Below are 26,404 nucleotides of genomic sequence, written 5' to 3'. Positions count from 1 at the left end.
TGCTGAAATGGTTAGGTTCAGCTACTTACGCTATTAGCGTCATTGCAAATTTTTGTGATAATCATATCAGTCAATTAGCCTACTATGCCTATTTTCATTCACTGCTTTTATATGGCATCTAATTTTGGAGTAACTCGTCATTAAGAGAAAAGTATTCACTGCACAAAAGAGTGTAATCAGAATAATAGCCCAAGATCAGTTCGCAGACATTTATTTAAGGAACTCGGGATATTCACAGTACCTACGCAATACATATATTCACTTATGAAATTTGTTATTAATAACCCAACCCAATTCAAAAATAACTGCGAAGCACATTGGTACAACACTAGACGATGGGATGAAATTCACTGTTCTGAGTTAAATCTGACTTTGGCACAGAAGGGGTGAATTATGCTGCAACAAAAAGCTTCGGTCATTTGCCAAATAGCATTAAAACTCTGACAGATAACTAACCAACATGTAAAAACAAATTGAAAGAATTTCTGAATGACAATTCCTTCTACTCAATAGATAAATTTTTAGATATGAAATAGTATCTGTAAAAAATATATATAAAAACAAAAAATAAAAAATTAATTAATTTGCGTAAAGAAAACTTAGGTTAAAGTGCCACGTTCCACTCATTACGAAATGTCGGATCAGTGATCTAAGGAATACGTGTTTGTGTTTGTACGTTCGGTGGTTCAGCTGCACCTACCACGGTTTTCATGCAGCTCGCAGCACTTTCAAATACCGTGCACGGAGTATTAGTCCGACAGAAAAAATGAACAGGACTTTTTGTAGGGAATTTAATGTAGTTAAACGCTGTACTGAGATACGTTTTCGCTAGAGGCCATAGTTTTCGAATTTTTCAAGAAAAACATACATATGTGACCTTCAAACGCACTTTTCTTCATTAACTCAAAAAGTGTGGCCTCCAGAAAAGGCGTGACTCAGTCCAACATTTAACTACATTAAATTTCCTGCAAAAACGGCATGTCATTTTTCCTGTAGGGCTTATAGTTTACGCATACCAGACGAGAGAATACAAGAATCTCGATGGGGATTGTTTATAAATACCTTTTTGCTACCAGTCAAGATTTTCTTTTATTTATGTTTTACCCGACGCATTTTGGGAAATGATTCTCAATTTCAAGTGCGTTTTTCTCCATGTATTGAGCCTTTTCTGCGTAACATTTTGATGTGTGAGGTTCTGCTGTGTTCTGTTGGCTTTACTGCCATATACTCGTATAAGAAACGCGTAATTTTTATTTGATTATCGATCTTTATATGTAGTTAGTGGAGAAATTTGGAAGAACTTGTACTTACAATTTTTCTGTGGTCCATTTGTGCAGAATCTAACAGATGTTAGCCAATACACACAATTTCCGCGCGCAGTATATGTCGACAATAACCTATACAGACAAACAGTTACAGAGATTACAATGTTTTATATATATATATATATATATATATATATATATATATATATATATAAATAATAGTATTAGATATACTCACAATACAGAAAACATAAAGATAAAATATTAAACGAAAAGCTTGAATTTCTTCAGATGCTCCGACACTATGCTTACTTAAAAATAGCAACAGGTAGAAATAAGCATCCTGCGAAACATATATGAGCAAATTATGATTATTAAAGTAAACACCCTTTGTATAAAAGCTTCTCGTACTCTGTGCAAGACCTATAACATTATCTCTGTCGACTATATCTAAAAACATCTTTGTAACTTTCTATGGAGAAATCACACAGCGAACCAGTTGCAAATAACTGTTTAATACGTTTACCTAGGTTTCTACGCCTCTAACGATGTCTTCATCAGAATGAAAATTTAAAAGCCCTATAAAATAATAGGTAGAAAAATAAAATTGAGAGAAACATTAAACAAGATGAAAATGTTATAACACAGAAAGGTTACTTACGTAAAGTTAAACTGCGAGAAGGGAATAGTCAAAGTTTAGAGCAGACATGCTTAAGTCAAAAATTAAAAATTAAAAACATTCCAGCTTTTGGTACGTACACCTCGCAAGCAACAACATCAGACTGAGCGGCACAGTCGCTTACATTGCTGCTACGAAAACAAGAGACAAGCTGCGCTGCTTGTCGGCCACCGACAGTCACATACGACCATTTGAGACATTATAACAGAAATAATAGAATTAAATAACAGTTGATTATAAAAAACAAAATTCGGATGTTGAGAATTTAATGTATTTTTGAAAATAAAAGTAGTCAAGTAAAACAAGTACAACTAAGAGCCATCATTAGGCTTTACTGAAATGCCAATTATGTAAAGTACAGAGTATTGTGGAATATTCACAGAAACTGCTACACAGTCCAAAAAACATCTGCATGAAGGAAACTTTAGTAGTACGCATCTATATGAGATTTTAAGAAAAAGATGTTTCAGAACAAGAGGTAGGAAAGTATAGTAAAAACAAGTGAATCAAAAATCCGCGAGTAGTGGATTAAAGCCATTGAAAAAATTTTTCTTACGTAATTGTAACTGTTCGTTGAGGAGGATGAAGCCATCGTGCTTAGAAATATGTTCGGAAATCTTCAGTTCTTCGAGTATGTCAAGCCTGTGAGTTTCCTTTTCCCTATATCAAACGGAAATTTCTTCAACGCTTTTCGCTTTGTGGCCGGAAATTAACAGATGATCATCAAAAGTGAAATTATGTGCATTACTGCCTCTTTTTCCCAGTAAATGTTCCTTATACCTAACACTGAAAGATCTTCCGGTTTGTCATATACAATAAATAGGACACGTATCAAAACTGATTTTATAAACTCCTGAACTGTGTACAGAGGCAACTGTCGACTTAACATAGTGAATAAGATTTTTCTGCAAACTATTTTTAGTAGAAAAGGCAACTGTGCATCCATATTTTCTACTAGAAGACGAATTATATAAGAAACAGGGCCTGAAAATGGAATCGAAAAAAACATTGTATACTCTTTACTGTCAGAAACAGTGCTGATACCTAAAGTGGTCATTTCAGCGTCAGTTTTAACTTTGAAGGTGTTTTCAACTAACGAGGGATCGTAACCGTTTTTAACTGAAATAGTTTTTATTAAATTCATCTCATCGTTAAGCTTGCGTGTTGACAAAGGCACAGAAACTGCACGATGAATGGCTGAATGGAAAAGTGCGTTTTTATGGGAATGCAGATGCACTGAACTAGCGAGCACAATCTGATCTGTGTTAGTACCTTTTCAAAAAGTACCGAAGGAAAGTCTGTCGTTGTCTATGGCAACCTTAGTATTGCCATGCATTTTATGCCCTTTATTTTGTCGGTGGAGTACACTGACATTTTGGTCTTCTTTTCCAAATGGATGTTGTGTATTATGTATATGTGTGGCTATTGCTGAGGTTGTGTGTTTCCTGTGTGTGTTTGTGTGTGTGTGTGTGTGTGTGTGTGTGTGTGTGTGTACACTTTAAGAATGTCGTACTGTGTGGAAGACTTATAACATTATCTCTGTCGACTACATCTAAAAACATCTTTAACTGTTTGTTTATGTAAGTTACTCTCGATGTATACTGTGCACAGTATGAGGTTTAACATGTGTGAGACTCTGCACAAATGGATCACAGAAAAAGTTTAAGTCCAAGTTCTTCCAGATTTCCCACCAATTACATATAATGATCGAAAACGAGCTAAAAATTTCGCGTTACTCATTTATGACAGTAAAGTCAACAGAACAAAGCAGAATCTTGCACACTAAAGACATTATATTAAAATGCATAGTACATAAGGAAAACGCGCTTGAAAATGGGAATCATTTCCGAAAACCTGTCAGTTAAAATATAAATGAAAGAAACTCTTGACTAGAAGCAAAGCAAGGTACTTTCAAACAAACCCATGATTTTACAGTAGCAGTCTTTCGCAGCCATTTATAATGGATTAAATCAGATGAAAGTCCGACATGTGGTTTTGAAGGCAGTGCGGTTTGTATAATACCTATCGATGTGGGCAGATGAATCACTTGTATACCCCTCCGCAGCCTGCTATGCCTTGTAGCTAAAGTGATCGTCAGATGGCAGTACTTAGTGTTTCCTGTACGAGATAGGACCTCTAGTCCCTCAAGATAGTGTATTCATGAGTCATGAGAAACCTTTGTTGGATATATAGGGTGCTTGTTTTAGCCCAGGACAACTATCTCGAGAACAACCCATCGTATGAGAAAAATTTTCTAGGTGAAAAGTTAACATTAGTAAAGGGAACATCTGTCTATACTACAACTGGCGACCTCGTAACCAGCCCTCCGTCATGGGCGGAGTCAACTTTGACGAGGGGTGGTCAGCAGCTGGATAGTTGTGGCACAGACACATATTCCCTTTTTTTTAAATCTTCTTATTAACCAGTTAGGACCACGTAACAACTTCAGTTCCCCCCCTTTCCTTGTTGTTGTTTTCAATTTTTCCATTACCCCTTCATCTTTTCCCCATGTTGTCTTTTCCTTTCTTCTATTCATGTTGTTTCCTTCTTCTGCACTGAAACCCTCATAAATTTAGCATTTTATTCTTAAAAAGATTTTTGTCTGTTATTTTCGATTCTTTGGTGTTGCTTATTTTAGTTACTACCTTATTTCCGTAATCCATGCTACTGTCGATTTCTTCTTCCAGAAATACAGGAGTATTTGTTTCGTCAGCCTGGCCTGTTCATTCGGTAGAGGTGTCCAGAAAAAGATTAATCTCCAGCCATTATTTCTGTCGTTTTCTCTATATTTTTGTAGAGCTCCTTATTACTCCTCATTTTACGGTCATCTGTAGTTCGTATTAAAACCATTAATTTTCTTTTAATCTGTACCTTTACTCTGTGCAGCTTATAGTTCATCGTTAGGCATTCACAGCCATATAAAAATTCTGGTCGTGTGGTATATAGTGTTTTAGTTTTGTTTTTCTAGATACGCATTTCATGTTGTAAATATGCTCTTAATTTTCTTAACTCTTGCATCTACTGCAATTTTTTCTAGTCCATTCTGTTGTATAGTTTCTCCAAAACATTTAAATTTAGTTGGTCGCCCTGTTGTACCTATTTGTGTTTCTGAGAATTTTTGTGCACTTTTTTATATTTGAAGTCAATTCTGTTTTTCCAGCTGAAATTTTGAGACCAGTTCTATTTGCTATTTCCTCCAGAAGATTTACTTTAATAACTGCGTCTGTCAGATTTTCCGAAAGCATTGCAAAATCGTTCGCAAAAACCAGGCAGTCCCTCCTAGACTTATTGGTTGAATTTTGCGATTCCTTAGCTTCAAATTCTAGATGCTACTATTTTTTTTCAGTTAAACAGTAAAGGTGATAAACAATCGCCTCGTCTAACACCGATTTCTATTTCGAATGACTGAGATACTCCTCCCATAAAATTAACTGAAGATATCGTATTTGTTAGGGTTTCACGAATTATGTTTGCTAATTTTGCTTTAACACCAAATTCTATACTAATTTTATCCATCGTTTCTATGTCTATCGGATCAAATGCTATCTTGCTAGCAAATGATACTCTTTTACAATTGCTGGTTAATGTTCTCTGGCGAATTATCGATTTTAAGTTAAAAATCTGTTCTGTCCACGATCTTCCCTTTCGAAAACCACCCTGATATTCTCTCAATTATTTGATGTTTCTCCAACTCTGCCGAGGAGAATTTTTAATAACATTTTGTCTGTCACTGGCAGAAGGGGCACTTCGCAGTAATTGCTGACATTTCGTTCGACTCTCTTTTTATGTACGGGGTGGATTAATGCTTCTGGAATCTTGCCAGTTTTCTAAATGTTCTCAAAAAGCAGTTATAGGCCGTTTATAATCGTTGGTTCTGACAATTTCAGTTATTCTGCTGTAATGGTGTCTTCACCACTTGCTTTGTTGTTTTTGAGTGATCTGATGATTTCATAAATTTCTTGCTATGTTGATGGGAAATTTTCCTCCACATTTTGTGATATTGCTGGAAATTCCAATTTAACTGTTGGATCTGAACAGTTTAAGAGCCTGTCAAAAGTTTTTGCTAGTATTTCACAATTTCCTTTATTATTTAATCCTATTGTGCGATCTTCATCTCAGAAAAAATACTTGGTGCTTGATACCCTTTAAGTACATGTTTAAAATTTTCGTAAAATTTCTAGTATAATTTTTGGTAAAATTTTCTTGTACTTCAGAGGTTGTTTGATTCTTCGAGTTACTATTGGTGTTTCTTTTCCGTGTTGCCTGAATTCTTCTAAATGCTGATCTTTTGTGAACATTTCCATTTGTGAGATCGTTGTTCTAGTGCTTCTTCACACTCTGCAGGCCGCGATGTCTTCTTATATTCTTTGCCAGTCCTAAAGTTTTCTCTGGTACTTTCGTATTTGTACCTGAAGTTCATGTCAACACCTTTTCTTGTTGTGTCAATTTCTACTCTAATTTTCTCTATATTTTATATTGTAATATTTGCTATAACAGAGTTGTATCTCATTATTTTTTGGTTGTATTTTTTCTTTTAGATGGGAGAAATCGTATTTTAATCTTAAAGAGATAATGATATGAACCAAATTCCCGGTTCCTTTTAGATACGGCTGCGTGATCCAGCTGAAATTCTCCTACGTTGGTATTTGGATATATCCAAGTTTTGGCTTTTCTTGGTAGTTTGCGAATATATGTGATCGTTTGTTTTAGTTGGAACATTTTACACATACTGATGAGGCTTCCATATTTCTGTTTGTTCTTAAGTGTGTCTATGTTCACGTACAATATTCTTAAATTTCTTTTCCATCCCAACTTGTGCTTTGAAGTAGACAAGCAATATTTTAACGATGTCTTTAGATATAGTAGAGAATTTAGATTCTAGAAGATCCCAAAATTGATTGACTTTCTGCAGATTTCTTCTGTTATCATAATTTATATGTGCGTGGCAGTTTATAATGATATGTCTTTTATTCTTGCTCTTTATTGTTAACATGGACAGTCTTTCTGATTTCGATGTAAATTCTGTTTTGCTATCTACGATTTTTTTGTTTACGTAAAATGCAGTTCCAAACATTGGTATGTTTTCCATTATTCTTACTGCTGGTCTGCCTTTGTAAATTCTTATTGTTATGTAACAGCTACATTCTGATCTAAGAATTTCGTTTCCTGCACTGCTGAAATTTGTGTATGACTGTTCTGTAAAAATAATTCAAATTACTTCAGAGTCTCAATTTTCAGAAGAGAATATACATTTAAGGTTTAAAAATCGTACTACTTCTTGAATTTGAACTTCGACGGCTTTTCAGTTCCTTTGCTAATATTAACTTTTCAAACTCTTCATCTAGATTTTTTTTTCGTACGAGGGATCTTTTTCGAGTTATTTAGTTGTATTAAGTTAAACAAACATCCTGTATATGAAACTTAATAATTTATATTGAAAAGGACACATAAAATGGTAGCCATTATCGTGAACAGGATTCAACTTCTCAAACTGTTCTGGAACTTGTTCATGATTTGCTCGGAAAAGATTACGGCATTTACCTCGAAAACCCGCACACCAGTCCACATTTGTTTCGAAGACTAACGAGTAATAACAACGAGGATGCAGATACAGTGTGGCGAAAGAGGAACGAATTTCCTGACTTGGAAAGAAATGAAAAACTGTAGAATGTCAAATACGTAACGGCGAACATAAGCATGCAGGTGCTGCTGAAATGGAAGAAAGAGATAAACTTCCTGATGGTCAGCACCTGCGAAAGTCAAGTGTTTTCATGGACTTTATTAGAAGGCGTCATCATAAACAAAATAATTCCTTCTTTCGCATGAGATAAGAATTCTTATGGATTTAATCCTGGAAATGGTAACTTTTTTTCTTTTTTTGTCGTGGTTGTGGCCTTCAGTTCCAAGAATGAATTCGTGTAGCACCCCACGTTAGTCTGTTCTGGACGAGCCTGTTCACGTCTGCGTAACTACTGCCGCCTACGTCCATCAGAAGCTGCCTACAGTGGTCAAGTCTCGGTCATTCTTTACAATCCCCTCCCCTGCATTCCTGCATTACCAAACTGGGATTACGTCATGTGTCAGGACTGTCCTATCAGTCCATCCCATATTTTAGTCTGTGCCATAAAGTTCTTTCTCCCCACTTCGATTCAGTTCCTCCTCATCAATTTTCTGATCTATCTATCCAGTCTTTCACATTTTTCTGTAGCATCACGTGTCAAACGTTCGCAATCTCTTCTTGTCTGAGGTATATAGTCCACGTTTCATTACTCTCCAGACAAATACGAGTGTATGCTGAGAACTAATGCTTCGGGATTTTTTAATCTGTCCCCTCCCTCTCTTGCCATAGATGAATTTCTACCGAACTTCGTAATCTCAGTTCATTTGCGTGATCACGCTATGTGCTAACAAAATTCACCTTTGGGTACCGTTATGAATGTACGTATACCAGAGGCAATGATGTTCTCACTTCTCCTTCTGATCAACGGTTCTTCTGTGAGAGCCTCGACATAATAACATCTCCAACGCTTTGAATGTACCTTATTTCATCCTGTTGTTTCCAGATATGTCATGATGCTTAGTGTGACTAAACACATGAGCCCAGTTGTAGATGATGCAAATGGCAATGTGGGACTCATTAGGAGGGTATTTGAAATCTTTAATGTGCCTACGAAATCGAGTATCTGTGATATAGTGGAGTATTGCTCACGCTCATAGAACTGTTATCTGATATGACTAAAAATGTACACCGAATGTATAGAGAAGCAGACAGCGACAATTTAATTGTTTTGATTGACAGGCGAGAGAAACAGCTGTGCCATGAAATACCTGATCACCTGATAGACAGTCCAAGAAAGACGTGAATGATTTGTGATAACTTTCTTAGATAAATCCAAGATATAGTTTTCGTGGATAAGTCTGTGGATATTCTTTTACTCCCACACAAACTTTGGAGCTAAAATCAGAATAAGAACGGCACTTACAGATCCTGATTAACGAACGCCCCCGGTTGTAGCATGACGCAAGCGACCCTCCCTACTCCCTTGGCTCTGCACCTAATTGTTCGAAGTAAGGGTGAGAAAATCTGACGTTTAAAACCGATACCGGTATTTTAGTTTTGAATATCCGGTATTTTTCGGTATTTGTTTGGTCTCGGCTATAACGCGTGTTCTATATTTTTTTGCCCAGTGACCGTGTAAAAACTCGAAATATCAATTAGCCATAGCATCATTGTTAAAATTTTTCGTTTTTAAATAAACGATTTTTTTATTTGTAAAATTTGCGTTGGTTTGAGATATTGCGTTATTGTAGGAATTTGCTGCTGTGTACCAACGTCTGCTTGAAACCGGGTCATTTAGCAGATTACCTGGACAGGGACACCGTCGCACGGTAAGAACGCTGCAATTTGAGGAAGCTGTCTTGCAGCATGTGGAGTGGGTCTTTCAATCAGTACTCGTGGGATTGCACGTAACATGGGGACGAATCAAATGGTTCAAATGGTTCTGAGCACTATGGGACTTAACATCTCAGGTCATCAGTCCCCTAGAACTTAGAACTACTTAAACCGAACTAAGGACATCACACACATCCATCCCCGAGGCAGGATTCGAACCTGCGACCGTAGCGGTCGCGCGGTTCCAGACTGAAGCGCCTAGAACCGCTCTGCCACCAGCGTCCGGCGGGGACGAATCAGACGAATGTAAGGACAGTCCTTTAAGAGCAATTGTTACGTTCATTTCACTTACAGTGTGTCCACAACCTGGAACCAGTTGATTGTCCACCCAGAGCACAGTTCCTCTACCGATTTAAATACTCCTCATAGGAAAACATGACATTAGGGAAAAATATTTGTTTTGATGTCCCCTACAACTTCCCGGGGTTTGTCGGTTTAAATACTTTTCACCCTGTATTGCTCCTCAAACCACTGTAGCAAGGTTCTGGCTCCGAGACACGGACAATTGTACTGCTGAAACATGACATTACCATCGCATGAGACATCAAATATGAAGGGATGCAGGCAGTTCGCAGCAGTCAGCGTGTCTTCGGTTACTACCACAGGTTCCATGCAAGCACAGGACAATGTCTCCCATAGTATAGTACTGTCCCACCAGCTTGCGTCCGTGGCGCGCTGCGCGTTTCGAGCCGCTGTTCACCCTGATGAAGGCGTTTGTGGAGACGACCAGCCACCTAGTGTAGCAAAAATGTGTTTCATCCGAAGAGCGGACACTTTTCCATAGATTAACGCTCAAATCCCGATGGTCCCGTGCCCACTGCAATCGTAATCGACGATCTCGTTGCGTCAACACCTGAAGACAGAGGGTTGGTCTGCTGCGGCGCTCCATGTTCAACAATGTACTATGAACGGTGTGCTCCGAAATACTTGCGCGTGCAACAGCATTGTGCTCTTTCGCCAGAGATTCCACAGAGAAGGCAAACCTCCGAACCCCACGTTCTGTGAAGAGTCGTGGACATTCAACTATTTACCGCCTAGTGGTAGCTTCACTGTCCTTCTACCTCTTTCTGTAGATGCTCACGACAGTAGCACGTGAACATTCGACCAGCTTCGCCGTTTTGGAGATACTCGTCCACAGGCTCTGCGTAATAATAATCTGTCAAAGTCGCTCATCTCAATGGATGTCCCCATTTGAAGCCCATATCTGCGCTAGGGTGATCCCCCGTTTGTGTCTGCTCGGCTTACATACTTTTTTTACCGCGTCACGTACCCGCAACGCCACCTGGCGGCAGCCAATTTGGCGGCAGGCAGTGGTCGTAAAGTTTTGGCTCTTCCGTGTACATGTGCAGCGCGTGAGACGTGCCCCACCCAGCTGGTCTCTGTGCCAGTTTGTCGCTGTCGCCGCCGGACACACGTTGCACTCCAGAATGGCACGAACTCTAGCGTGAAAGCTTTTTACGGAGTGACGTGGCAACGAAGCAGAATTCTTCGATTGCTTTAAAAGATTAAAGTTTTGCTGCCATTTCTGTGACATAATAAAGGAGGAAGAAAATTTTGGTAACAGTAATAAATTTGAACCTCAACGATTCATTCAAAGTATGCGGTAAAAGAAGAAAGAAGTTGATCTGCTACCTGTGTCTACATAATACGCCTTTCCTCTGCTTGTAGCATTGAAAGCGAAAATATTAACAAGAAAATCAAAGTTCTTCAAACTCAGTTTCCACCCTTCACCACTAACTATTCGTAATGCCCAAACAATGGTATGATTCCCGATTTAAACTTCAGTTTTGAGCAGCGTTGCAAAAAATTAGTCAATAGGACAATACCGGTGATTTTCTGTAGTATTTAATCACTTACCACTTCTCGAGAAAGTCACCGAACAGTGGGCAGAACAAGTTTTCTTTCATTTCAAAAGTTAATTTAGTACTTCGATTCTATCTGTCTTGAAACAGAGAGAATCCGAATTTCTCGATCTTTGTTCGATTTCTATGTTTATTACAGGAAACAATATGAGCAAATAACGGAAAATGGGTTATTTCGGAAACTTATTTTGAGCGGTTTTAACAGTCAGGTTAAACTGGTGTGGAAGGAACCGATATAACTGAAAACCGCTTGTTTCGGTGATAAAAAAATGACTCTGAGCACTATGGGACTTAACATCTGAGGTCATCAGTCCCCTAGACTTAGAACTACTTAAACCTAACTAATCTAAGGACATCACACACATCCATGCCCGAGGCAGATTCGAACCTGCCACCGTAGCGGTCGCGCGGTTCCAGACGTTTCGGTAATAACCATCATCCTTAGTACGAATACATATTTCCCTGCTAACTTGTACAAGGCGGTTACCAAGCGACGAATGTTCGACACGTAATGCAATCCACTATTTTCTCGGCCAGTTTTGGACAAAAAAGTATCTTTGTTTGCAACATTCTTAAATATTCCCGCGAAATCTCATATAATTTCAGTAGCTACACTGTAACAGTCTTCAAAACGGCGTCTGCAACTGGGGTGTGTTCCAGCTAAAGGCTTGAATTGTTTTTCACGGAAAACCAGATCATCAGAAATATTCACAGGCATTTAGAGAATGTCTACAGATGCCTAGCAGTGAATAAAAGCACCGTAAGTTGCCGCGCGAGAAGTCTGTCGTCAACAGAACAAGCAAAAGGAAGTCTGTCTGATCTCTCATGAGCAGACCGGCTGCAACACAGCTACGACGCATGCAATGTTGCGGATGTACACTGAAGAGCCAAAGAAACTGACGCTGCTGCCTAACACCGTGTAGGACCTCCGGGAGCACGCAGAAGTAGACTCGAGTACTGTCTGGAATAGTGCTGGAGCGAACTGACACCATGAATCCTGCAGGGCTGTCCATATATCCGTTAAGACTACGAGCGTGTGGAGATCTCTTCCTAGCAGCACGTTGCAAAGCGTCCCAGATATGCTCAATAGTGTTCAAGCGTGGGGAGTCTGCTGGCCAGCGGAAGTGTTTAAACTCAGAAGAATGCTGTTGGAACCACTGTGTAGCAATTCTGGCCGTGTAGGGTGTCGCATCGTCCTGCTGGAACTGACCAAGTCCGTCGGAATGCACAATGGATATGAATGGATGCAGGTGATCAGACAGGATGCTTACGTACGTGTCACCTATCAGAGTCGCATCTTGACGTATCAGGGGTCTCATATCACTCCAACTGCACACGCCCCAGACCATTACGGATACTTCACCAGCTTGAACAGTCCCCTGCTGACATGTAGTATCCATGCATTCATGAGGTTGGCTCCATACTCGTACACGTCCATCCGCTCGATACAATTTGAAACGAGACTCGTCCGACCAGGCAACATGCTTGGGTAGCTCAGTTGGTAGAGCACTTGTCCGCGAAAGGCAAAGGTCCCGAGTCTCGGTCTGGCACACAATTCTAATCTGCCAGGAAGTTTCATATCAGCGCACACTCCGCTGCAGAGTGAAAATCTCATTCTGGAAACATCCCCCAGGCTGTGGCTAAGCCATGTCTCCGCAGTATCCTTTCTTTCAGGAGTGCTAGATCTGCAAGTTTGGCAGGAGAGCTTCTTCAAAGTTTGGAAGGTAGGAGACGAGGTACTGGCAGAACTAAAGCGGTGAGGACGGGGCGTGAATCGTGCTTGGGTAGCTCAGTTGGTAGAGCACTTGCCCGCGAAAGGCGAAAGGTCCAGAGTTCGTGTCTCGGTCCGGCACACAGTTTTAATCTGCCAGGAAGTTTCATATCAGCGCACACTCCGCTGCAGAGTGAAAATCTCATTCCGGAAACATGTTTCCAGTCGTCAACAGTCCAATGTCGGTGTGGACGAGTCCAGGCGAGGCGTAAAGCTTTGTGTCGTGCAGTCACCAAGGGTACACAAGTGGACCGTCGGCTTCGAAAGCACTTATCGATGATGTTTCGTTGAATGGTTTTCACGCTGACACTTGTTGATGGCCCAGAAATTTGCAGAATGGTTGCACTTGTGTCACGTTGAACGATTCTCTTCAGTCATCGTTGGTCCCGTTCTTTTTCCGGCCGCAGCGACGTCGGAGATTTGATGCTTCACGGGATTGCTGAGATTCACGGTACACTCGTGAAATGATCGTACGGGAAAATTCCCACTTCATCGCTACCTCGCAGATGCTGTGTCCCACCGCTCGTGCACCGACTATAACAGCACGTTCAAATTCACTTAAATCGTGACAACCTGCCATTGAAGCAACAGTAAGCGATCTAACAACTGCATCAGACACTCGTTGTCTTACATAGGCGTTGCCGACCGGACTGCCGTCTTTTGCGTGTTTTCCGTGGAATCCTACCCACATGCCGGCCTGTGTGGCCGAGCGGTTCTAGGCGCTTCAGTCTGGAACCGAGCGACCGCTACGGTCACAGGTTCGAATCCTGCCTAGGGCATGGATGTGTGTGATGTCCTAAGGTTAGTTAGGTTTAAGTAGTTCTAAGTTCTAGGGGACTGTTGACCTCAGTAGTTAAGTCTCATAGTGCTCAGATCCATTTGAACCATTTGAATCCTGCCCACTTGTCTCTTATAGGATGCCTAGGAAGCTGTTTTCTCTGATAGCTATGCAACATACAAGCAGACACGGGTTCCCAGGTAGATGCCGTGTTTCCTGACTTGCGCAAGGCGTTCAATTCAGTTCCCCACATTCGTTTAATGAACAAAGTAAGAGCATGTGGACTATCAGACCAATTGTGTGCTTGGATTGAAGAGTTCCTAGATAACAGAACGCACCATGTCATTCTCAATGGAGAGAAGTCTTCCGAAGTAAGAGTGATTTCAGGTGTGCCGCAGGGGAGTGCCGTAGGACCGTTGCTATTCACAATATACATAAATCACCTTGTGGATGACATCGGAAGTTCACGGAGGCTTTTTGCGGATGATGCTGTGGTATATAGAGAGGTTGTAACAATGGAAAATGGTACTGAAATTCAGGATGATCTGCAAGGAATTGACGCATGGTGCAGGAAATGGCAATTGATCTCAATGTAGACAAGTGTAATGTTGCTGCGAATAAACAGAAAGAAAGATCCCTTATCATTTAGCTACAATATAGCAGGTCAGCAACTGGAAGCAGTTAATTCCATTAATTATCTGGGAGTAGGCATTAGGAGTGATTAAAAATGGAGTGATCATATAAAGTTGATCGTCGGTAAAGCAGATGCCAGAGTGAGATTCATTGGAAAAATCGTAAGGAAACGCAATCCGAAAACAAAGGATACAGTACACTTCTTCTCCCACTGCTTGAATATTGCTCACCAGTGTGGGATCCGTACCAGACAGGGTTGATAGAAGAGATAGAGAAGATCCAACGGAGAGCAGCGCGCTTCGTTACAGGACCATTTAGTATTCGCGAAAGCGTTACGGAGATGATAGATAAACTCCAGTGGAAGACTCTGCAGGAGAGACGCTCAGTAGCTCGGTACGGGCTTTTGTTGAAGTTTCGAGAACATACCTTGACCGAGGAGTCAAGCAGTATATTGCTCCCTCCTACGTATATCTCGCGAAGAGACAAAGAGTATAAAATCAGAGAGATTAGAGCCCACACAGAGGCATACCGGCAATCCTTCTTTCCACGAACAATACGAGACTGGAATAGAAGGGAGAACCGATAGTGGTACTCAAGGTACCCTCCGTCACACATTGTCAGGTCGCTTGCGAAGTATGGATGTAGATGTAGATTATGTTAATGGAGTTTATTACAATATTTCAATTGGCAATACTTAAGTTTGTATTTACAACGTTTGGTGCAAGAAATTGGCGACATGCGAATAATCTACGTCCTTCGCTATATGTAATGTCCATGGCAATTAGTCGCGCAGGTTGCTATGGATCACAAGTGACGGCTCTTGTAGTGCTCCCCGGGTCCGCGAGTGCGGCCCAGGCTAGGCGGCGCGTCGCTTTTATTGTTCCCGTGTAGGCGCCGCTACTGTCGTGCTAGACACTGCGCTGTTGGCTGGCGTCCTCTCACAGCCCCCTCTGCTGTATCGTTCTCGATCTTCGTTCCGGCGCTTGTCGCTACTCCGGAACAGCTTACATATCTCTGTATCTGAATTCTAGGCAACGGCCTTGCCGCAGTGGATACACCGGTTCCCGTGAGATCACCGAAGTTAAGCACTGTCGGGCGTGGCCGGCGCTTGGATGGGTGACCATCCAGCCGCCATGCGCTGTTGCCATTTTTCGGGGTGCACTCAGCCTCGTGATGCCAATTGAGGAGCTACTCGACCGAACAGTGGCGGCTCCGGTCAAAGAAAACCATCATAACGACCGGGAGAGTTGTGTGTTGACTACACGCCCCTAATATCTGCATCCTCAACTGAGGATGATACGGCGGTCGGATGGTCCCGATGGGCCACTTGTGGCCTGAAGACGGAGTGCTGCTGTATTTGAATTCTCATGCCTGTACCAGTTTCTTTGCTCCTTCAGTGTACTTTTCCAGCAGTCAGCCTGTTCAAAAGTTCGTACTCGCTCCGTTTTTCGAATCGTAGCTGAAGCGCATAAAAGAGGAAAGAAGATAAATCTGCCCTGAATTGCTTGCTCGTTATGTAGCTGACAGTGACGGTTTCTTGTCAGACACTGTCACTGGTGATGACATAATTATTCACTATTTTGAACCAGAAAGAAAATGGTAATGCATGGTGTTGCGTGACACTATCGTTTCCTTCCGAGAAGTGCAAAACAGTAGTCTCAGCTGGTATAATCTTGGCAGTAGTCATCTGGGACTCTCAAGGGGGTATTCAGTTCGATTTCCTCCCTCGTGGTAAAAGGATCAACTGCGAAGTATGTTGTGAGACTCTTAGGAAACTGAAGAAACATTTACAATGTAAACGCATTGATGCTTCACCACGGCCATACCCGTTCGTTGGAAGGGACACCACGAAACTTCGGTGGAGTGTTCTTCGGCATATGCTTTACAGCCTGGATCTCGCACATCGTGACTTACACCCTTTGGCCCACTGAAGATGGACTGTGCAGGAAGCACTGCACCAATGGCGAGCGCGTGTAAGTAACATTTTCGCTGGACGCACACCTGTAGAGAGGAACTATGACGGCATACAGGCTGTGCGTTAAGGTGGCGTGAGGCCACGAAACTGAACGGAGATAGAGTTGAAAAATAGGGTTTCATAGCCAAAGAATTAGGGTTTCTTACTCGTTTTCATTAGTCCAGTTCCCCCGAAAGGGCGGGCCGTCAACGGATAAACACGGTCTTGAAAAGATGTTCTAAAATTCATAACCCCAAAGATGATAATTAGTGATGATCTTTTTTAAAACACACTGGTGGTATTTTACGTAAAAACATGGCAATAAGTGAAGTTTTAAAAAAGTACACCTTAATGGACAATATTGATCATTTTTAAAACTTTATAGCACTAAAGGAAACCAAAGAAAGATTTAGAGTAAGATTTAAAGTCGAAGGAGAAGAAAAAACTTTGATGTTTGCCAACGATATCGTAATTCTCTCAGAGACACCAAAAGACTTGGAAGAACAGTTGAACGGAAGGGACAGTCTCTTGAAAGGAGGATATAAGTTCAAGAAAAGCAAAACAATTATAATGAAATGTACTACGCCAAATAAATCAGATGACGGTGAGGGAATTACTTGAGGAAACGAGAAACGAAACGTATTAGATGAGTTTTGCTACTTTGGCAGAAAAATAACTGATAATGAGCGAAGTACAGCGGGTATAAAATACAGATCGGCAACGGCAAGAAAGTCGTTTCTGAAGAAGAGGATTTGTTACCATCGAATATAGATTAAGTGTTGGAAAGTATTTTGTGAAGAGTACTTGCACGGAGTGTAGCCGTTTGTGGAATGAAATGGACGACAAACATTTTAGACAGGTAGAGAACAAAAGCTTTTGAACTGGGTCGTACAGAAGAGTGCGAATGTTAGATGGGTAGATCATGTAACTAAGGAGAAGATATTGAATAGAACTGGCAAGAAAATAAAAGTGTGGTGCAACCTGACTAGAAGAAGGGTTCGGTCTGTAGGATACATTCTGAGACGTCAAGGGATCACTAATTTATTATTAGAGGACAGCTGGCTCTTAATGTAGAAAAAGTAAGTTAATGCAGATGAGTAGGAAAAATAAACCCGTAATGTTCGGATGCAGCATTATTAGTGCCCTGCTTGACACAGTCATGTAATTTAGATATCTGGGCTTAACGTTGCGAGGCGACATGAAATGGAACGAACTTGTGAGTATTACGGTAGGAACAGCGAATGGTTGACTTTCGTTTATTGGGAGAATTTTGGGAAAGTGTAGTTCATCTGTAAAGGAAACCGCATGTAGGACGCTAGTGCGACCCATTCCTGGGTACTACTCGAATGTTTGGGATCCGCACCAGTTCGGATTGAAAGAAGACATCGAAGCAATCCAGAGGCGAGCTGCTAGATTTGTTACCGGTAGGTTCGATCAGCATGCAAGTGTTACGGATATGCTTTGTGAGCTCAAGTAGGAATCCCTGGAGGGAAGAAGACATTCATTTTGAAGAACACTTCTGAGAAAGTTTAGAGAATCGGCATTTGAAGGTGACTGCAGAACGACCCTACTGCCGCCAACATACTGTACATTTCGCGTAGGGACCACGAAGACGAAGACCAAGGGCTCATTTGGAGGCACACAGATAGTCGTTTTTCCTTCGCTCTGTCTGCGAATGGAACAGGAAACGAAACGAGAAGTTGTGGTACAGCTTACTCTCCGCCACGCACCGTACGGTCGCTTGCGGAGTATATATGTAGATGTAGAAGTTTCGGGGGTAAAATTCGTAGGGGGAGACGAAGATATGAATACAGGAAGCAGATTCAGAAGGAATTAACTTGTGATAATTATTCGGATATGAAGATACAGTGTTTGGTCTTAAAACCACAACAACAACACAAATGATTTTATTTCATAGTTTAAATAAAATTACTGATGATTATGTGAATGATGCTATTGTGTAATGGCGATTCTGGTGTTGCATGAAAATCACTATAGTTACGACGTAGATAGAATGTGGAACGCGACCATTATGTCCTGTAGAGCCGCAGGTAGTGTCTAGACATCAACAACGTGGAGGAAGGGGAGGAAAGGAAATGCAAGAACGTTGTGTGGTGGAGCGTTGTTACTAGGGGTATATCGCGGGACGGAATTCATCGTTGGTTGAAACTGGCGGAAGAGCAGTGGTAAAGGTTGGACATATATACAAGGTGGAGCATGGCTGTAGTGGCACTGCAGGGTATGGGTGTCAGTACAGGGTTTTGCGAGTGATGTGTTGGATCCGAAGGTGTTCTAACAGGAGAAGGTGTGCTATCTGTGTGAACTGGCAGAAGTTTTGGAGTATGGGAAACTAGGTGCGGCCTGTTAGTAGTTGTAGTCTGTTTTTTGTCAGAAGATAAGGAGGTGTACATTCCACATTAATTTTCTATCCTGGATTAGTCATAAATCCTTTACTGTGTTAATCGAGATGTGGGTTGTTTGTAGATGGAGAGATGGAAATCTGGACGACCGAAGATGGTGGCTTGGCTTTTCTGTGATTTTACTTGAATATTCCGTGTGGTGCACAGCTGTACCATGAGAATCACAGGTATTGGAGGGAGGCATGGGAGAGCTGAAGGGTTTAGTGAGGCTGTAAGTAGATGGAGTCGTCAGCATACTGCAGAAGGCATGGTTGGAGCTGGCGGTCGGGAATGTCCGCAGTGTGCAGTTTGTAAAGGAGGAGGTACGACACAGAGCCTTGTGGCGCACTTGCTGTGCGGTTAGCGTGGGGAGCACGCGTAAGGTATGTTGGATGGCGGTGAAGGAAAGATGGGGTCTTTATGGGGATGCTTAGGTTTGTAGCCCGAAGAGAAAATCAAAACACGAAACCTGATCAAAGGTTTAGTCAGACCAGAACTGTGGGATCTTGAATTGCTCTGGGAGAAGTCTCATCAAAATAGAATACAGGAAATATTACGTTAAATGAATTCGCAACTGCGAATAAGAACAACCATCACGACAATGGAAATTTATGCCGGGATGGGACACGAATCCGGATTTCCCGCTGATGGCTAACGGTCGCCTTATCATTCGGCTATCCGTGCACGACTCACAGCCGAACCGACACTTCCATATGTCGTCAACCTCGCGTCTACGACCTGTGCTCGTACATACCTTATGTATATTCCCGTACAGGTCAGACGTGGTACTTGTAAGTCGCTTGCCTAGTATCGGCAGATAAATACGATATTGCAGTGCCTGTGTTTTTCTGATCACCATGCGAAGCTCCTTTGGGCGTGCATGCATGTCCAAAGGTCACTTTATTACGTAAATGAAGGAAAGATTTACTTACATCTACATCTACACCTGCATCCATACTCCGCAAGCCAATTGACGGTGTGTGGCGGAGGGTACCTTGAGTGCCACTATCGTTTCTCTGTTCTATTCCAATCTCGTATTGTTCGTGGAAAGAAAGATTGTCCGTATGCCTCTGTGTGGGCTCTAATCTCTCTGATTTTATCGTCATGGTCTCTTCGCGAGATATACGTAAGATACACTGCTTGACTCCTCGGTGAAGGTATGTTATCGAAACTTCAACAAAAGCCCGTACCGAGCTACTGAGCGTCTCTCCTGCAGTCTTCCACTGGAGTTTATCTATCATCTCTGTAACGCTTTCCCGATTACTAAATGATCGTGTAACGAATCGCGCTGCTCTCCGTTGGGTCTTCTCTATCTCTTCTATGAACCCTATCTGGTACAGATCCCACACCGGTGAGCAGTATTCAAGCAGTCGGCGAACAAGTGTACTGTAACCTACTTCCTTTGTTTTCGGACTGCATTTCCTCAGGATTCTTCCAATGAATCTCAGTCTGGCATCTGCTTTACCGACGATTAATTTTATATGGTCATTCCACTTTAAATCACTCCTAATGCCTACTCCCAGATAATTTCGGAATTAACTACTTCCAATTTCTGACCTGCTATATTGTAGCTAAGTACATAGATCTTTACTTTCGAATTCATTGAACGCCCTTCGCATAGACCTCCTCACACTACATTTCGCTTCGTGTAATTTTTGTTTGTCTGCAAGGCTTTGACTATGTTTATGTTTGCTGTGAAGTTCCCTTTGCTTCCGTAGCAGTTTTCTATCTCGGTTGTTGTACCACGGTAGCTCTTTTCCATCTCTTACGATCTTCCTTGGCACATACTCATCTAATGCATATTGTACGACGGTTTTAAACTTTGTCCACTGATCCTCAAGACTACTCTACGTGAGATAAAGCTTGACTTTGACACACTTCTTTCCCACAGGATAGCTCGATAGGTTACGACTGTCATTGACTAGGAAAGCACCACCTGGTGCATAGATTAATAAACTGTTCTCTTGAGTTCGACATTTACAATAGCGCAAGTTGATCCGAAACTTGAACAACTCGTTGGTCCCATACTGTGACGCTGACTCCTGCAGATGAGATCACCAATTGGGCTGAGCTACGGCATTCTCTACACTATGTTGATTCCACTGTGCGGGCGCTCTATATTGAGAGGGAGGTCGTGTGTATTGGAGTGCCTTCGATTAGTTGTTGCGGGTTGCAGCGAGCCACCGCTAATGTCTGTGTTGTCGATCATAGAGTAAATGTCTCTGGATTGAGCATTCACATGCGCAGAATAGATTTTGTGTTGTCAACATACATTGCCGGCCTCGTAACGTGTTCTCGGGACGTCGTGTGTTTGTCCGTATAGCGCCCTATACAGCGTGTTACAAAAAGGTACGGCCAAACTTTCAGGAAACATTCCTCACACACAAATAAAGAAAAGATGTTATGTGGACATGTGTCCGGAAACGCTTAATTTCCATGTTAGAGCTCATTTTAGTTTCGTCAGTATGTACTGTAATTCCTCGATTCACCGCCAGTTGGTCCAATTGAAGGAAGGTAATGTTGACTTCGGTGCTTGTGTTGACATGCGACTCATTGCTCTACAGTACTAGCATCAAGCACATCAGTACGTAGCATCAACAGGTTAGTGTTCATCACGAACGTGGTTTTGCAGTCAGTGCAATGTTTACAAATGCGGAGTTGGAAGATGCCCATTTGATGTACGGATTAGCACGGGGCAATAGCCGTGGCGCGGTACGTTTGTATCGAGACAGATTTCCAGAACGAAGGTGTCCCGACAGGAAGACGTTCGAAGCAATTGATCGGCGTCTTATGGAGCACGGAACATTCCAGCCTATGACTCGCGACTGGGGAAGACCTAGAACGACGAGGACACCTGCAATGGACGAGGCAATTCTTCGTGCAGTTGACGATAACCCTAATGTCAGCGTCAGAGAAGTTGCTGCTGTACAAGGTAACGTTGACCACTTCACTGTATGGAGAGTGCTACGGGAGAACCAGTTGTTTCCGTACCATGTACAGCGTGTGCAGGCACTATCAGCAGCTGATTGGCCTCCACGGGTATACTTCTGCGAATGGTTCATCCAACAATGTGTCAATCCTCATTTCGGTTCAAATGTACTCTTTACGGATGAGGCTTCATTCCAACGTGATCTAATTGTAAATTTTCACAATCAACATGTGTGGGCTGGCGAGAATCCGTACGCAATTGTGCAATCACGTCATCAACACAGATTTTCTGTGAACGTTTGGGCAGGCATTGTTGGTGATGTCTTGGTTGGGCCCCATGTTCTTCCACCTACGCTCATCTACCTTTACAAGTACGACACAACATGTGGTTCATGCACAATGGAGCTCCTGTACATTTCAGTCGAAGTGTTCGTACGCTTCTCAACAACAGATACGGTGACCGATTGATTGGTAGAGGCAAACCAATTCCATGGCCTCCACGCTCTCCTGACCTCAACCCTCTTGACTTTCATTTATGGGAGCATTTGAAAGTTCTTCTCTACGCAACCCCGGTACCAAATGTAGAGACTCTTCGTGCTCGTATTGTGGACGGCTATGATACAATACGACATTCTCCAGTGCTGCATCAGCGCATCAGGGTTTCCATGCGACGGAGGGTGGATGCATGTATCCTCGCTAACGGAGGACATTTTGAACATTTCCTGTAACAAAGTGTTTGAAGTCGCGCTGGTACGTTCTGTTGCTGTGTGTTTCCATTCCATGATTAATGTGATTTGAAGAGAAGTAATAAAATGAGCTCTAACATGGAAAGTAAGCGTTTCCGGACACATGTCCACATAACATATTTTCTTTCTTTGTGTGTGAGGAATGTTTCCTGTAAGTTTGGCCGTACCTTTTTGTAACACCCTGTATATATAGAATGTCACTACATCCCTAGTACAGATGGATTCTTTTCGTACGTGTCGTGGATTATTAATATATGTTGCGCAGACATTTTAACAGTATCCATTTGATACAGGAAATAAACCAGCTACGTAACTTTTTAAGGGCAAGTGATATTACATCCTGCTTCTTTGCAATAGGTGTCACAGTTCAGATGCACTCGATTTTTGGTAGTTTCCGGTATGATACGGCACTTTATAGTACTACAGAGCCTGACGTACATTTTTGCAGCGATAGTCTTGCAAAACTACTTGACAGTACGCTAGTACTTTGGCAAGTATCAGAAAAACACCGAATTTGCCACACATTAGCGATTATATCCTTGCTAATTCGTCCTTCTTTTTGCTATTTCTGCGTATTTATTTTCTCATTTTTGCGACCTAAAGCACAATTTTTCTTACTGGTGACACTTTGAAGTATTTATTTAACGCATTTTACATGCTTGCTCCCAGTTTATTAAATAAATAGTAGACTGAGTAGTGTATATACATAATCGACAAGTCACTGATAAATGCATGGAGGATAGTATTTACTGAAACAACTAACCATTCCCTTTCCTGTTCCACCATCAGATTTACGAGAGGAAGCGATTGTTTGTAAGCTTTTGTACGAGCCGTAATATCTACTATGTAGTCATAAAATCGTAGAAAAATAGGTCTACAGAATCAAGCCTTAATTATAATGCGTCTCCAAATTTTTAAACATATACAGTGTCTTTTACTAATATGATAACTATAATTAGAGCTACATAATATGTACCAATGAAAAGTTACTATCCCTCCTATCACATATTTTTCTTTGCATCCGTAGCAACAACAGTAATTCCCCATAGCTATTACACTATCAACAAACGGTGAAACACAACAAAAACTATTGATATTATAAAGTTCAAACGCTGCAGAAAGCACACACGCACAGCGAAGACCCGAAAACACGTGACAAGCCTGGTTTAATGTTGACAACATGCACAGAACGCAATGCTCACTCCAGAGATATTTACTCTATGTTGTCGATTCGCGTTGCCGTCTTTGGTGCGGACAAAAAAAGGTTTTTTGATATCGAGGGAGGCAAATGGGACGAATTTTTGTTCGTTTAGTTGTCGGGAGATACTGTGGGTTAGGTAAAGAAGATTGTCGTCGAAGGAATAGTTGGGATGAAAGCCACATTGGGTGTCGGGAGAAGGTAGTGGGTTGCAAGGTGGTGATAGATTTGTTGCTTAAATATGGTTTCATTGCTTTACAGAAAACTGACGTGAGACTAATAGAGTTGGGGATTTTTTTTCCTTTATTGTAATTTTAATTCCTGTAGATCAGGTAGGCTGGCAGCAGCGTCCTACGCTGCTCTTCAGCGTTAGAGTGGACAATGAGAAAACATAAAGAAGACACATAACAGACATATTGACGGGCAAAAACACGAAGCCGTTCACACTCGACGAAAAATACACTGAAACACGTTGGCACGGCGCACAAACACTGACGACTTCGACGGCACAGGTGAACGTAGGAGCGTGACGGCGAACACTAAACAGAAAACACGACGGCACACACACGAGAAACGGATGGCGATGATCTCCGGCGCGCGAATGTCCACGTAACGTGTGCGAGTCCGGGGACCTGCCAAGAGGGGAAGATGGGGGGAAGGGGAGGGAGAGGCGAGAGCAAAGATGCCAATGGCAGAGAAGATGGTGGGAAGAATGGAGGTATGGGGGTAGGGGAAGCCTGGGGGAGGAGTGGGGAGAAAGGGAGGGAAGGGGGAGAAAAGCGAGAGAGGGTGCCCAAAGGAACAAACACAGGAAGAGGGAGGGAGGATCAAAGTTGGTAGGAGGGGTAGATGGAGGAGAGGAGGCCATCATCAGGGAGGAGGAGCTGGCGGAAGCCACCTCGGGAAAGGGTGTGAAGAGTGGAGAGATGGAGAGCAGGTGGGACGTGGAAGTACAGGCGTGGCAGCGGACGGGGGCGGGAGAGGATGGGAGAGACCAGCGGATGTGGAGGATCGAGTTTACGGGAGGTGTAGAGGATCCGTATCCGTTCGAGGAAAAGGAGGAGGTGGGGGAAGGGAATAAGGACGTACAGGATCCGCGTGGGGGAGGGGAGACGGATGCGATAGGCGAGGCGAAGAGCATGGCGTTCGAGGATCTGAAGGGATTTGTAAAATGTAGGGGGAGTGGAGATCCAGGCAGGGTGGGCGTAGCAAAGGATAGGAGGGAGGAATGAGGGATTTATAGGTATGGAGGACGGTGGAGGGGTCCGGATCCCAAGTACGACTGGAAAGGAGCTCGAGGAGACATAGTCGGGAGCGTGCCTCGGCTTGGATCGTCCGGAGATGGGGGGTCCAGGAGAGGCGACGGTCGAGGGTGACACCAAGGTACTTAAGGGTGGTGGTGAGGCGATAGGACGGCCATAGATGGTGATGTAGAAATCGAGGAGGCAGAAGAAAGGGGTGGTTTTTCCTACAATGTTCGCCTGGGTTTTGGAAGGAGTTGGCGAAAAATGTGGTGTATTTAAATGACTTGGTTTGAGAACAGTCACGTGTTGCGCTGCTGTGTGAGCGAGCCTCACCTGGCAGCGAAGCACCCCGCGGCCGGCCGGCTTTTCCAGCGAGTGCGCCCGGCGCGGCGCCCGGCGCGTTACGCGCGGACCGCACCGCCACACACGCAAAGCGGCGCCGCCATCGGCTTTCAAAACGCACCTGCCGCGCCAGTTATTTAAAGCGCCCACACGAAAAACGCTGCTCGCGGCCCACTGGAGCACGCAGCTCGGTACACACCGCCGCCGCAGAAAGGATTCCAACATCTCTGATAGGATAGGGCGATACTTCACACCTGCCACAAAGGCGGCGCCGTTCTCATCTACGTCTGCGAATGCACAGGGCTAGGCTGCCGGTTTACGGCAAGAGACTGTGCTCGACCCGATGTTGTTGTTGTTGTGGTGGTGGTTCAAATGGTTCAAATGGCTCTGAGAACTATGCGACTTAACTTCTGAGATCATCAGTCGCCTAGAACTTAGAACTAATTAAACCTAACTAACCTAAGGACATCACACACACCCATACCCGAGGCAGGATTCGAACCTGCGACCTTAGCTTTCGCCCGGTTCCAGACTGTAGCGCCTAGAACCGCACGGCCACTCCGGCCGGCTTGTTGTGGTGGTGGTCTTCAGTTCGAAGACTAGTTTGATGCAGCTCTCCATGCTACTATTCTACCATCAGCAGGCCTTTTCATCTCCGAATAACTACTGCAGCTTACAGCATTCTGAACCTGTTTACTGTATTCCTAAACTGGTGATGCCTTGATGTCTCACAATGTGTCCTACACTACTGGTCATTAAAATTGCTACACCAAGAACAAATGCAGATGATAAACGGCTATTCATTGGACTAATATATTATACTAGAACTGACATGTGATTACATTTTCACGCAATTTGGGTGCATTGATCTAGAGAAATCAGTACCCAGAACAACCAACTCTGGCCGCAATGCCGGCCGGAGTGGCCGAGCGGTCCTAGGCGCTACAGCCTGGAACCGCGCGACCGCTACTGTCGCAGGTTCCAATCCTGCCTCGGGCATGAATGTCTGTGATGTCCTTAGGTTAGTTCGGTTTAAGTAGTTCTATGTTCTAGGGGGCCGGCCGAAGTGGCCGCGCGGTTCTGGCGCTGCAGTCTGGAACCGCGAGACCGCTACGGTCGCAGGTTCGAATCCTGCCTCGGGCATGGATGTGT

This window comes from Schistocerca piceifrons, chromosome 9 (assembly GCF_021461385.2).
Source record: "Schistocerca piceifrons isolate TAMUIC-IGC-003096 chromosome 9, iqSchPice1.1, whole genome shotgun sequence".
Taxonomy (NCBI): Eukaryota; Metazoa; Arthropoda; class Insecta; order Orthoptera; family Acrididae; genus Schistocerca; species Schistocerca piceifrons.
The sequence above is the reverse complement of the archived record's forward strand: the minus strand, read 5'-3'. Positions refer to the sequence as shown.